We start from the raw sequence: 12,962 nt of genomic DNA on the forward strand, positions 1-12,962 counted from the left end.
CAATACCCGCAAGCTCTGCGACACTCAGACACCCCCGATCCTTCTGTGACCCTGCGGGACCTGAGGCCACGCTGACCCCGCGTGGGCTTCGCCCCGGTTTAGCCTCTGGAGCGATGTCCCTCCGCGGAACAGACTTTTAAAAGTCCTGATTTTGTGCGCGGTTGCTCCGCCGCTTGCCGGGAGCCGGCCCCTCCCCCCGGGGTCTATCTTCCCGTCGCTTTGGATTCACTTCTCCGCCGGTCCTACCTTTCAGAAAGTGGTTGTTTTTCTGTTTCCAGAATTGCTGTTCTTCTTCTCTTCGATCTGCCGATGGATTTTCAGGTGTTTGCAATCTTTAGATAAGCTATCTAGCTGATCTCCGGCTAGCTGAAGCAGTCTCAGCTTGCTACTTCTCCGCCATCTTGACTCCTCCCCCCCACTTCAGGGTTTCATGGAGGGGAGTAATATGACCTGATTTATACTTTACTTATTTTTTTTTAAGGATTTATTTATTTATTTATTTATTTTAAAGAAGGAGGGAGGGAGAGAGAAAGTGAAAGAGTGAGCAGGGACAGAGACAAAGGGAGGTAGAGAATCCTTAAACAGACTCCCCGCTGAGCAAGGGAGCCCAAGCGGGCGGGGGGGGGGGGCTCCATCCCAGGACCCTGAGATCATGACCTGAGCTGAAATCAAGATTTGGATGCTTAACCAACTGAACCATCCAGGTGCTCCTGATTTATGCTTTAGATTGAGAACTCTGGTGTCCATGTGGACAATAAACAGCAGAGTAGCCAGAACAGAGGCAGAGAGATAGGTGGGGATGTTATTGCAGTAGTTTAGGAAAGATTAAATAATGGCTCAGACAAGGGTATATGGAAAGTATTGGGGAAAGAGAGGAATCAGATGAGGTGTTTGGTTCGAGCAACTGGGTGGGAGGTGATGCCTTTTGCTGATCTAGAGAAAGCTAAGAACAGGGAAGACTGAAGGGACAAGCTCAACTGGTCTTGTTGATCATATTAAAATGTAAGGTGCCTCTTGGACATCCAAGTGGCAAAGCTGGATAGACAGGAGAGGCTGTGCTTCAAGACAGAGGTCTGGAGTGGGGATAAAAAATTGGGGTTCTTAATCATGTGGGTAGCCTTTAAAGCTGAAATCCTGAATGAGATCACATAGGTAGAAAATATAGCTAGAGGAGAAATGGACAATGATTAGGTTTGCTGGGGACTCAATAGGAGGTCTGGTAGAGAAAAAGTAGCCAGCAGATGAGGCAAATATGGGATAGGCCTTGAACTGGGAAGAAAATGGAGTGTGATATTGTTGCAGCCAACTGAGCTAAGCATTAAATTCAACAAAACAAAAAACAACAAAAAGGAGGAGCAATCAATTATATCAAATGTATCAAGATACCAAGTAAGATGAAAACAGAGAATGGAGAATTTGCTTTGTTTATATCATGTCTTTGTAGTCTTAAACAGTATCATTTCAATGGTCCAGTGAAGACAAAAAGCTGATTGGAGACCAACAAGGAGAGAAGGGAATGAGGAAATGGAGACAGCAGGTACAGACAACCTTTTGTTGTGAACAAAGACACAGATTTGTAACTGATCTAGTTGACATAACTTCCCAAGTGTGCACAGATAATAAGCAAGCAAATCCTTGCTTTGAATCTGAGATGTTCTGATCCTAAATAGGACAACCTCTTAACCAAATATACTTTCTTAATTTTTACCTGAAGAACATTTTGAAAAGTATTTTCTTCTTTTTTTTAAATGATGCCTTTTAAAAAGTTTCTTATTTTTTGTGTGTGTTATTTTGTTTTTGTCTTTGTTGTTATTGTTTTTGTTTTTGTTTTTGTTTTAAGTAATAACTATACCCAACATGGGGCTTGAACTTACAACCCCGAGATCAAGAGTCATGTGATCTTCTGACTGAGCCAACCAGGTGTCCCTAGAAGTATTTTCTTAACCTTTTTTTTTTTTTTAATTTTCATCTTTAACTAAATGTTGCTCCAGTCAATTAGGCAGTTGCCTAATACTGAGATGCTGTGAGAGCCAATTCTTTGATAAGAGATGTGAGAATACTAGATAGCTGGCAGAGCCCAAAGATGCTGAAATGGGGCACAGATTTTATCACTGAAGATATCCGTATCTGTCCCAGGGGAGAAGTAACTTATTATTGCATAATTTTTTGGGGGGGGTCCTATTTCAGAGGAGAAGTATTTCCTATTTCCCAACTGCAGTATTATGTAGAAAGAGTAGAGCTAAAAGTGATTTCATCATGGCTTCATCTGAAAGCTTTCAATGATACACCATGAAAATGAGGTTTCTCTTTGGTTCGTATTTAAGGTCAGCCAACATATACAATACAGGAAATGAAAGTCACATGAACTAGGACTGACTCAGAATAATAAAATACGTTGTCATTCAAGTTTGGGAATGTGGTTCTTGAGGTAAAATTTAAAAGCAGGATTTTTAAGACTGTATGCCAAGTTTATTGATATTAAGAATTAGAAAGGAAGAAGGGAAAGGAAGGAGGAAACCAAAGAAATGAGCAATTATTGATCAGTCATATGCTAAGCATTATGCTGAGTACTTTAAAATGCATTCTCTTTTTTGATTCTCACATAAGGCCTTTTAAAGTTATTAGATACATTTTTCAAGGTGGCAAAAAAATCGAGGCTCAGGAAAGTTAATTGCCTAATATAACATATCCAGGAACCAATGCATAGTCTAACCAAATTCCAGCTCCTGCAGTTAAATATAGTATCACCACCCATGCTAATAAAAACTTCATCACAGGGCGCCTGGGTGGCTCAGTGGGTTAAGCCGCTGCCTTCGGCTCAGGTCATGATCTCAGGGTCCTGGGATCGAGTCCCGTATCGGGCTCTCTGCTCAGCAGGGAGCCTGCTTCCTCCTCTCTCTGCCTGCCTCTCTGCTTACTTGTAATTTCTCTCTGTCAAATAAATAAATAAAATCTTTAAAAAAAAAAAAAAAAAAAAGACTTATATTTTAAAAAAAAAAAAAAAAAAACTTCATCACAGAACTATAATGTATCCCTTTATTTCTTAAGTTTATTTTGAAGAAGAAAAGCAATAGCATGGTGTGGGAATTCTTAGAATTCTACTAAATACCATTCCATTCCATCTTACTGTGACTGTAGGTCATATTCTGAGATGTATAGAAGTAGCTTTGCTGTCATGGTAAAAGAATAATATATCTTGTAATTAAGACTCTAGAATAGGGGCACCTGGGAGGCTCAGTGGGTTAAGCCTCTGCCTCCCAGGATCCTGGGATCAAGCCCCACATCAAGCTCTCTGCTCAGTGGGGAGCCTACTTTTTCCCCTATCTCTCTGCCTCCCTCTCTGTTTACTTGTGAGCTCTCTCTGTCAAATAAATAAATAAAATCTAAAAAAAAAAAAAAAAAGACTCTAGAATAACAAACATGCTGGTGAAACACAGAATATGAGCAAGAAATCCATTGTTTCCCCCTAAGGTGAAGCTTGTTAATAAAATACATTTTAAGACATCAGGGACGTGAGTATAGCTTGATAAGGGGAATTTTTTGTTTTTGTTTCTGTTTTTCCAGTTTGGCACCTACGCAAATATGCTGTAAAATTTTTTGCTGCTTGTCAAAGACAGATTTACATGCAATATTAACACATGGGGAATATAGATTGTGCATTTTCTCCCTTCTTTTAAAGTGATGAAAACTTGTCATATATATTCCATAAAATCCTTTAGCAGGAAGTTATAATAAATAAAGTATAGGCCCAGTAGGAGATATTCAGGAATTTCTGAAGAATATAATTTTGCTTTGCAATATAACACAAATCTTATATAAAAGGGTATTTGAAGGGTGTCATGGGTTGAACTGTGACCTTCCCCTTCAAAAAAAGATATGTTGGAGTCTTAACCCTTCATCCTCAGAATGTAACCTTATTCAGAAATAGGGTGGGTACAGCTATAATTAGTTAAGACGAGGTCATCCTGGAGTAGTATGGGCCCCTAATCTAATATGATGATGTCCTCATAAAAAAGGGAAATTTGGACACAGACACACAGGAAAACACACACAACCTGTGGAGGTTGGAGTTATATCAGTACAAGTCAAGGAACTACTGGAAGCTAGGAGAGGTCCTGCAATAGATCCTTCGCTAGCTTCTTCAGAGGCCCAAACACCATCTTGATCTTGGACCTCCAACATCTGGATCTGTGAGGTAACAAAGTGTTGTTTAAGCCACTCAGTTGGTGGCGCTGCATTACATTCAAAGAAAAAATTCAAAGAACTTTAAGCTTGTACGCTCTGGAGGAGCAGAGCTGGACAGTACCCACCTTCCTGTTAAAATGAAATAGCTTATCTACGAGCTGAAAACCCGCTGTTGAGAAAGACACAGGAACACTGACTCCATTGGAATTCAAGTCTATAAACACTTGCAAAGTGAGTGGCATAGGGCTAAAACCAGACTGAACTATGAAAGTGAAGGTACCACAAGGTAAGAGAGAGTCTGGACCCTGAGCAGCCCACAGTTTGAAAGCCAAATGGTGCCAAAGCTGAGGAAGCATTCTAGAAATGTGTGTGTGTGTAGTGGAAATAACTATGTTTTTCACCATTTTGGAGCACAGGAAGTTTTTGAGTGGGTGGGATACCCCAAGGAAGTATAATATGTAAGAAAAAGTGATGACTCCACCTCTTTTCCCCAAGAGCATCATAACCTGTGAGAGTCGAAGAAGGCCATGCTAAGGCCATGCAACTATCGGGGCTTAAGCTGAAAGCCCTGGCAAAGTTAACAAGACTCCCCAGGTATGTGAGTGGGGGCCCAGCCCCAGTTGCAATGGCAGCTCTCCCATTTCCTCACTGGTAGCAGCGTGATAGAGGGACACAGAGTCAGAGACAGGGGTCCATTACCTGGGAAGTTTGCCCACAAGGGATGTCTGGTTGCCTCTCCATCAGCAAGCAAAAATAGCAAATTATGCCTAAAGAAACTTTGTTTTAAATAAATTTATGTACTTCTCAGGTCTGAAGAAATACTTGGAGGGAAAGAATCTATCTCAAACAAAACTTTCCACAATTCTGTCAGGTATGATTGGAACATCACAAATTTCAATGTTAATATATATGTTCCCTGATTTGTATTCAAATTTGGATATAGCACTTTCAGTATATATTTAAAGTTAATCTATGGTCTTTTATACATATATAAAATTATTCACTTCAAGGGCAGTGGCATTTTTAAAAAATTGTGTTGTAAACTAATGGCTATAGCAACTCTTTTGTAATTACTCAGTAAATGTACCTAAAAGGTGGGTAAATGAAAGCTAAGCAAATACACTGAAGGCTTGTTCACTGACGTCATGGAAAAGGCTATGAAGTGCTTGAGAATGCTCCCCAAATGGTGTTGCTTGAGCTCTGTTGGATCACTTGTTAAAAAAAAAAAAAATGGTGAGCCTGTCAGACTCTGACAGCTCTATCTCTACAGAAGGAAGTGTCAGATACTGGTGTCTTCACAAACTCTTTCCAGGACTGTCATTCCACAGGTGATGGGCTATTTATCTGCTGGATGGTGTCTGTCTTGGAGATGTCACTGTGGGTATTCCTCAAGTTACCCCTAGAAGAATCAGACATTCCACTGGGCTTATAGCATGACTTAAACAACTTCTTCAGAGTCACACAGTTGGACCATAAGTCTCTCAATCTGACTCTGAAAGCTATACGCCCTGTTATAAAGGTCCTTCTTTTACACACGAAAAATTTTAATTTTATTTATTTGATATGTTACCTGTTAATCCCTGCTGGTAGTGATGATATATATGAAATACCTTTTTCCTCACAGCTGGTATTTATATTTTCATGTCACATCAAGACTAAGATAAGGTTAAGAAAGTGCTCTCAGTAGTAATTTCTCTCAGGATGGTCCATAAGTAAACCAAGAAGAAATGTCAGTCTGAAACAGAGTCAATATCTCCCTTTCAAAAAAATTAAAACGAAGGCAAAAATGAGAGAAAAGAAGAAGAAATCCTGAATGTAGAGAGCTTCTCTGATACCATCTTACCTAGGAACCATGGACTCATTTCTACTGGTTCCCATGAGAGAAACTCAAGTATGACTTACTTAACCAATAATCCCTTTTAAAACATACCCTTCACCATATTTTGCAGAAGTCACTACAGTAAGAAAGCAATTAGATTTTATTTGCTGGTTACGTGAGGATTTTTCTAGACTTTGAAGCAAATGGGAAAAATGATTGTTCCTTATCTGTCTAGTCTTTATGGGTTTCTGTGCTTAAAAAGACTTCACAGAAGGATCACAGCATAGATTTGTAGGGGGGCATTACCCAAGAATGTACTATATAGATGGTACCCCAGACCCCGGGGATCAGAAAGAGAGGAAAAGTGATACATGAAGTCAGTCGCAGCTGTTTGAGAGCAGCAGCCTGATCTGAATTGGACTCATACAGAAGACTTTTCATTTTTAGTCTCTTTTGGGGTCTTCTTACTAGTCGTAGCTGGTATTTTGCGGGTGCTTTCTAAGCATGGTAGTATTTGTTTGACATGGATTAGCTCACAAGAGTCTTCTGTGATGGCTGGCATTATAATCCTCATTTTACAGAGGAGGAAATGGAGAATTAAAGAGATTAAATAAAGAGATTAAATGCCCCAGTTCATGCAGCTAAGAGACAAGAAGCCAGGCATTGAACGCAGACAACCTCATTGCACACCCTGTCACGATCAACCACAGCGTTTGCTGTCTGGCTTATGCTGGTACCGTCGGCTTGTGTAAGTCCCTGTCCACCTTTTAAGTGGGATTTGCAAGTATCTATTTTGTGCAAACCATGCCTCTATTCAGCTGACAGGGAAGAAGTGAGAAACAGAACATTGTATAATATAAAAGTAATTTACATTTGACTTTAAAAAAATAACTGTGATAAAATTTACCATTTTAATCATTTTTAAGTTTACCATTCAGTGCTATTAATCACATTCACGTTCTTGGGCACATGTCACCAGCATCCATCTCTAGAACTCTTCATGATGTTGGACTTTAAAATACATGTATTCATTCATTCGGTAATACCTGTTCAAAGTGTAGCTGAGCTTCTGCTGTGAACCACACTCTGGGCTGGACAAAGCCTGGCCCAGTCTGCATTCTCAGATCCCCCCCCCCCAAGTCTAACCAGCCCAGCCTGGTGGGCCCTATTCCTTGGGGTTTGGGCCCCCAAACCCAGCAGTTTAGAGAAAGCGCAGGCCAGGAGCTGGGGAGTGGTACAGTTGGAGAGCAGGTCATGCACCATCAAGGATCATCCTTCACGTTGTGTAGGGGAAAGCGGGCACACAAAACTGGTATTTGCAGCCCCATTTTGCTGCATTTGTTGTGTGGATTAGATATGTGTCCTAGCCCCATGGCTTCATTTGTAAAATGGAAATAATTTTTACTTTATTCTGTTGAGGACATGCAAGATAATATAGGTATGATAGAAGAGTTAAAAATACTACTGACAAGAAAAATAAATATTTATAGGGGTGCCTGGGTGGCTCAGTCAGTTGAGTGTCCGACTTGGTTTCAGCTCAGGTCATGATCTCGGGGTTGTGATTTTGAGCCCCGAGCCAGGGTCCACCTTCAGTGGGGAGTCTACGTAAGATTGTCTCTCCCTTTGCCCCTCCCCTTTCTTGCACCCACATGCACGCTCTCTCTCTCTCTCAAATAAATCTTTAAAAATAAATGAATAGATACGTAAATACATAAATAAATATTTATAATTCTCCTATATCTTTATGAAAAGGAGACTTTAAAACTGAAGGCACCTTCCTTTGCTGACCTGTAGGAGAGTATCGAGGGATGGTTGTGTGTGTGTGTACAAGTGTGTGCTCATGTTCACCTGTGCATGTGTGTATGCAAACACATGCGAGTGTGCACGCGTGTGTATTAGGAAGGAGGATGGGAAGATGGAAACTAAATTACTCAGAGAGCGAGGAGAAAATGAGGCCCCAGGGAGGCTCCGGCGACAGGGGACCACAGTCCAGGGAGATAGAGTCCTTGAGAGGAAAGAGCATGGAGTTGATGAGTCGCTTTTTTCTCGCTATGCACTATATGATAAAAAAACTTCACTTCTGTTCTCTCTGTGATAACTTCAGTCCACACTACTGAGCAATATTTGAATTTTCTCTTTATTTTTGAGATTACAGGCCAGGGGAGTGACGTGGAAAAATTGTAGCCCTAAATTCTATTGGCTCCTGAAAGGACCAGGTGGCTCGCTAAAAGAGCTATAAATAAAGTATCTTATACATCATAAACACACACATTGCCAGCCAGTGTGTGTGTGTGTGTGTGACAGAAAATTGTTCTGGAGCTCTACATATATGTGCTGCATGCAGAGATCTCAGGCTGAAAAGCACCATTCTTGTTGCCAGAACTTGAAACCTTTGAGAAAACAGAAACCCAGGTGAAGGGAGGGAGAGAAAAGACTAGTGACACCAACTGGGGAGACCTGGCCTGGGCGAGCATGTAGACCCCTGCCAAACAAGCCAGAAACCTCATTCTCAGAGGAGGACCAGGAATAATACCTTCTCTAAAAACATCAGAAACATTTCTCTTTCCAAAGGCAAGGTGTGTGGAGGAAACCTCCAGACACCTGGGGCCACGGGTTTGGATGGCAGAGCGGGGGCGGTTCTAGTCACCATACAGGTGAGTGTGCAAGGGCCCCAGTGTGCACAGGCCCCACTCTCTCCAAAGGCAAGTGCAGGCCCCTGTCACCTGAGGGCTGAAAGTTTGTTCCTAGACCTTCTCCAGACATCTCTTCTTATAAAACAAGTCCTTGATAATAAGGCCAGCATGCCACTCTGCAGGATATAATTCCATCGGAGGGTCTGGATGTGGTTTCCAGCCAATATGGCGTGCTCTTCCCCACAGATCCCATAGAAGAACCATCCTGACCCTAGAGTTTCGCACACATAAAGGAAATTGACTAGTTCTCTTTTTATGGAACATGAACTTTCCAGTTTTAGAGCTTCAGGATTTTCTTCGGTTCATTCCACCAACTGTTAAAAATGCCAGATGAGAGGTAATGATACTACCTCTGTTAACATATTTAAGTACTATATTCCCTTGTAATGAAGGCAGGGATCAGAGGCAGAGAGAGGATGAGGAGAAAAGGGGAAGAAACACAAATTAAATTTCTTCCTTTCTACTAGATTTTACGAAACAGACTAAAGAAACTCTCTGAAGCCTTCAGGGACGACGTATTTCCAGGTGTAAGGTACATAGGAATTTAAAAATATTTTCTGATGGACCTTCCCCTACCATGAAACTAATTTTCTTTCTGTGCCATGTGCAGTTGTGACCCCTAGAGCAGGGTCCAGATGTGCGTGGCCTCCAGAAGGAAGTGGAATATAAGGGAACCTCCTGTCACACAGGAAAAAGGGACACTGCCTTTTCTGACCCAGCGGAAAGTGGTGAGGGGAGAGGAAGCAAAGATGTCAGGTGCTGATGTTGTAATTCTTCACCCCCTCCAACGCATACAGTCTTTCAGGGTCAAGTCTGGGTGGTAAGGGAAATCTAGAGCTCCAGGACCTAGGCTCAGAAGACATAGGTGTCCCTGTGTCCCCCTGGGTAATAGGGGAGTTCCAGGCTCTGCAACTGGAGGCAGTGGTGGGGAGCAGTGGCATCTCCAAAGCTAGAGGCATCTCCTAAGACCCAGTGAAACATGTCAGCAAAATCAGATTGGTGCAGGACCAGCCGAGGCCACCACTCCACAGCAGAGGCCAACAAGAATCTGGGAACAACATAACCACCTTGACCTGCTCCCCTGTCACCAAGGTGCCATCTGTATGGGCTAGTGTGGGAGTAAAGAAATCTTAGGGGTGCCTGGGTGGCTCAGTCAGGGGGTCTGCTTCTCCCTCTCCCTCTGTTCCTCCCTTTTACCCCACTCATGTTCTCTCTCTCTCAAATAAATAAAATCTTAAAAAAAAAAAAAAACAACTAAAAAAAAACCCTAAAATCTCAGTATACTGAGATGCCAGTGACCGGATCCTGCCCTCACTGCGTGTGGGATTGGAGACAAGGGTGATCCCAGGGAAGAGAGGCTGAGCCGTAGTAAGTAGAGCTACATAGTCTTTGCCCCTGAAGCATGGAGTGCATGTATGAATCACGGCTCCTTCTCGCCCTTCACCCACTCCATTTACTTCAGCTCTGAGACAAAGTTTACGCCCCTCAGAAGGCTTTTCCTGACTAATTCCCCCCAACACGCGCATACGAAACACCAGCTACTTACACGGGGAGCCTGGAGCCCGTGGTTAAACAAAAGCTGCCATCCAGGAGCACCCAGAACCATAGGGAAACAGCTGCCATCACAATTAGCACCAAGTTGAGGAGGTCATTGATGTCAGAAGGCACAAAAGCACAAAGTCTCCTGAATGAGAGATACTGGGGTCAGTGGTAAGAGTTGATACTCAAGCTTGGCATCCAGGGATGGTTAAGCTTTCACAATTATGGATAGAGAGAAAGGACACTCTGGACAAAGGAATAATCGCCACCAGGGCCTGAAGGTTGGGCTGGAAATTTCTGGCTACCCACAATTTATTCTCCTATGGACTTCTCTTGTTAACCCAGTCTCTCTACTTCTGTCCTATTGCTGCGGTAACAAATTAACCACAAACTTAGGGGCTTGGTCAGAAGTCCAAAAGGAGTTTTCTGAGACTAAAATTAAGGGATCAGTGGGGCTGGTTCTTTTTAGAAGCTCCAGAGGACAGTCTGGTTTTTGCCTCTTTCAGCTTCTAGAAGCTGCCAGCATTCCTTGCATGTGGCCATATCACTCCAATCTCTGCTTCTGTTGTCTTATCTCTTTCTGCTTTTGACCTTCTTCTTCCCCCTTCTAAGAACCCTTGTAATTACTTTGGACCCACAGGATAATCTCCTTATCTCAAGATCTTTAACTGAGTCACACCTGGAAAGTCCCTTTTACCAGCTAAGGTAACGTAGTCCCAAGCTCCGAGGACGAGGATGTATGCATCTCTGGAAGGCCATCATTTTGTCTACTACAGCATCATTTAGGTCTCCTCCCTTTTGAGTGTGAGTAACTGACATGGGATCTTTTTGGTGAAATTCAAAAGAAGAATTCAAATACATTTTAAAAAAGATTTTATTTATTTATTTGTTTATCTGGAAGAGAGTGAGAGAGAGAGAGAGAGAGAGAGAACAAGCAGGGGAGTAGCAGAGGGAGAGGGGGAAGCAGGCTTCCTGCCAAGCAGAGATCCTGACATGGGGCTCCATCCCAGGACCCTGCGATCATGACCTGAGCTGAAGGCAGACACTTAACTGACTGAGGCACTTGGCATCCCTCAGATATGTTTTCTAAACATGCTAATACCAGTTTTGATATCCATAAAGGAGGTACACACTTTATTTAAAGTGAACGACTGTCTTTCAGGAGCAAATATAATCACAGTCTTCAATATTTAATATTAGGTTACACTTTTCAAACTGGGACTTCCAGGGTCTCAGCAGGTACACCCAGTGACCAAAGCTAATAAGTTGCAGGATAAACATTCCCAGAGTGCCAATTTCAGTAATTATAATAAGCTAGTTGAAACATTTTATATTAAAGATGAATGTGGCTATAATATAGACTAGAATGTAAAATTTGAAAACACTTAATAATAAAAATGAGTCGTTAAAGAAGCAATGGTTTGTTTTGAACTGTGCCTGCTAAGTACTAAGACTACTTCTCTGCTTTAAGGAATATTTTGATGGAACATTTGAAAAGCACTTATTTAAATTAAAATAGTTTGTGGCACTTTACAAATATGACAAGAAAATTGCTGCTGTGAAGTGTGTAAACCTGGTGATTCACAGACCTGGGGATAAAAATATATGTATATAAAAAATATATGTTTATAAAAAATAAAAATAAAAAAAAAAAATAAATAAACAAAAAAACAAAATAAATACTATCTCCTGGTTAAATTTAATTTTAGCCAAAAGCAAAATGTTTTCATTGCAGTATTTGGAGATCATCTGTTATATACTAAGCACATAATCATTCATCTACATATAGAACTCAGTTATTGATAAATTTCTGGTTCAGTATATAACTGAAAACCAGTATGTAAAGATATGCACAAATTAAACTGCTTTTATGTTTAGAAGAGGTCCTCAGCAATTCACCTGAAATAGGTTTACTTTTACTTTACAAATAATTCTAGTTAAGGTTGGCTATATGGCTTCCTTACCCAAAGCAATAACCAGCGAATTAGAGGGGAAGCCTCATTCCGGGAAACTAAGGAAATTTGATGGTACTGTTAAAAAAATAACACACGCGCGCGCGTGCGCACGCACACACACACACACGAAGTTTGAAAAGTACTTTTGACCAACTCCTATACACCAGACATGATATCATATAATTATCACAATCCTGGCCGGGATTATGGCCAGGATCAGAGAGGTTGAAAAGAGTGGGATTCAAAACAAACCAAGCTCCAAAGCTTGTGATCTTTCTCTTACAGAAAACTCAGCATAGTTCTTTAGTAAAGCAAATGAGGGGTATAAATGAATTTAGGTTACTTTGTTTTGTTTTGAGAGAGAGAGAAAGTGAGTAGGGTAGGGAGAGAGAGAGACTCTTAAGCAGGCTCCACACTCAACACAGAGCCTGATGCAGGACTCGATTTCATGATCCTAAGATCATGACTGAGCTGAATCAAGAGTCCATCACTTAACCAACTGAGCCACCTAAGTGTATTGAGTTTAGAGACTTTTTCTTTTTTTTTTTTAAATCTCCAATACCAAAGAGGTTTTATTCCATGAAGGGTAGAACTTGAGTTATGTGTTAAACTTGGCTTTCCAGAATAACTCATCAGCCAAAAATTCATTCCATGGTCCAGGCGCACAGCTAAATCCAGAACAGCCATAATAGTGGGAGATTTTTATTTCATGTACTCACTTTTCTTCCTATGTGTAAAGGGTATAATTTATCTTTCTAAGCTTCGAATTAC

Source organism: Mustela lutreola, chromosome 3 (genome assembly GCF_030435805.1).
Source record: "Mustela lutreola isolate mMusLut2 chromosome 3, mMusLut2.pri, whole genome shotgun sequence".
In the NCBI taxonomy this organism is placed as follows: domain Eukaryota; kingdom Metazoa; phylum Chordata; class Mammalia; order Carnivora; family Mustelidae; genus Mustela; species Mustela lutreola.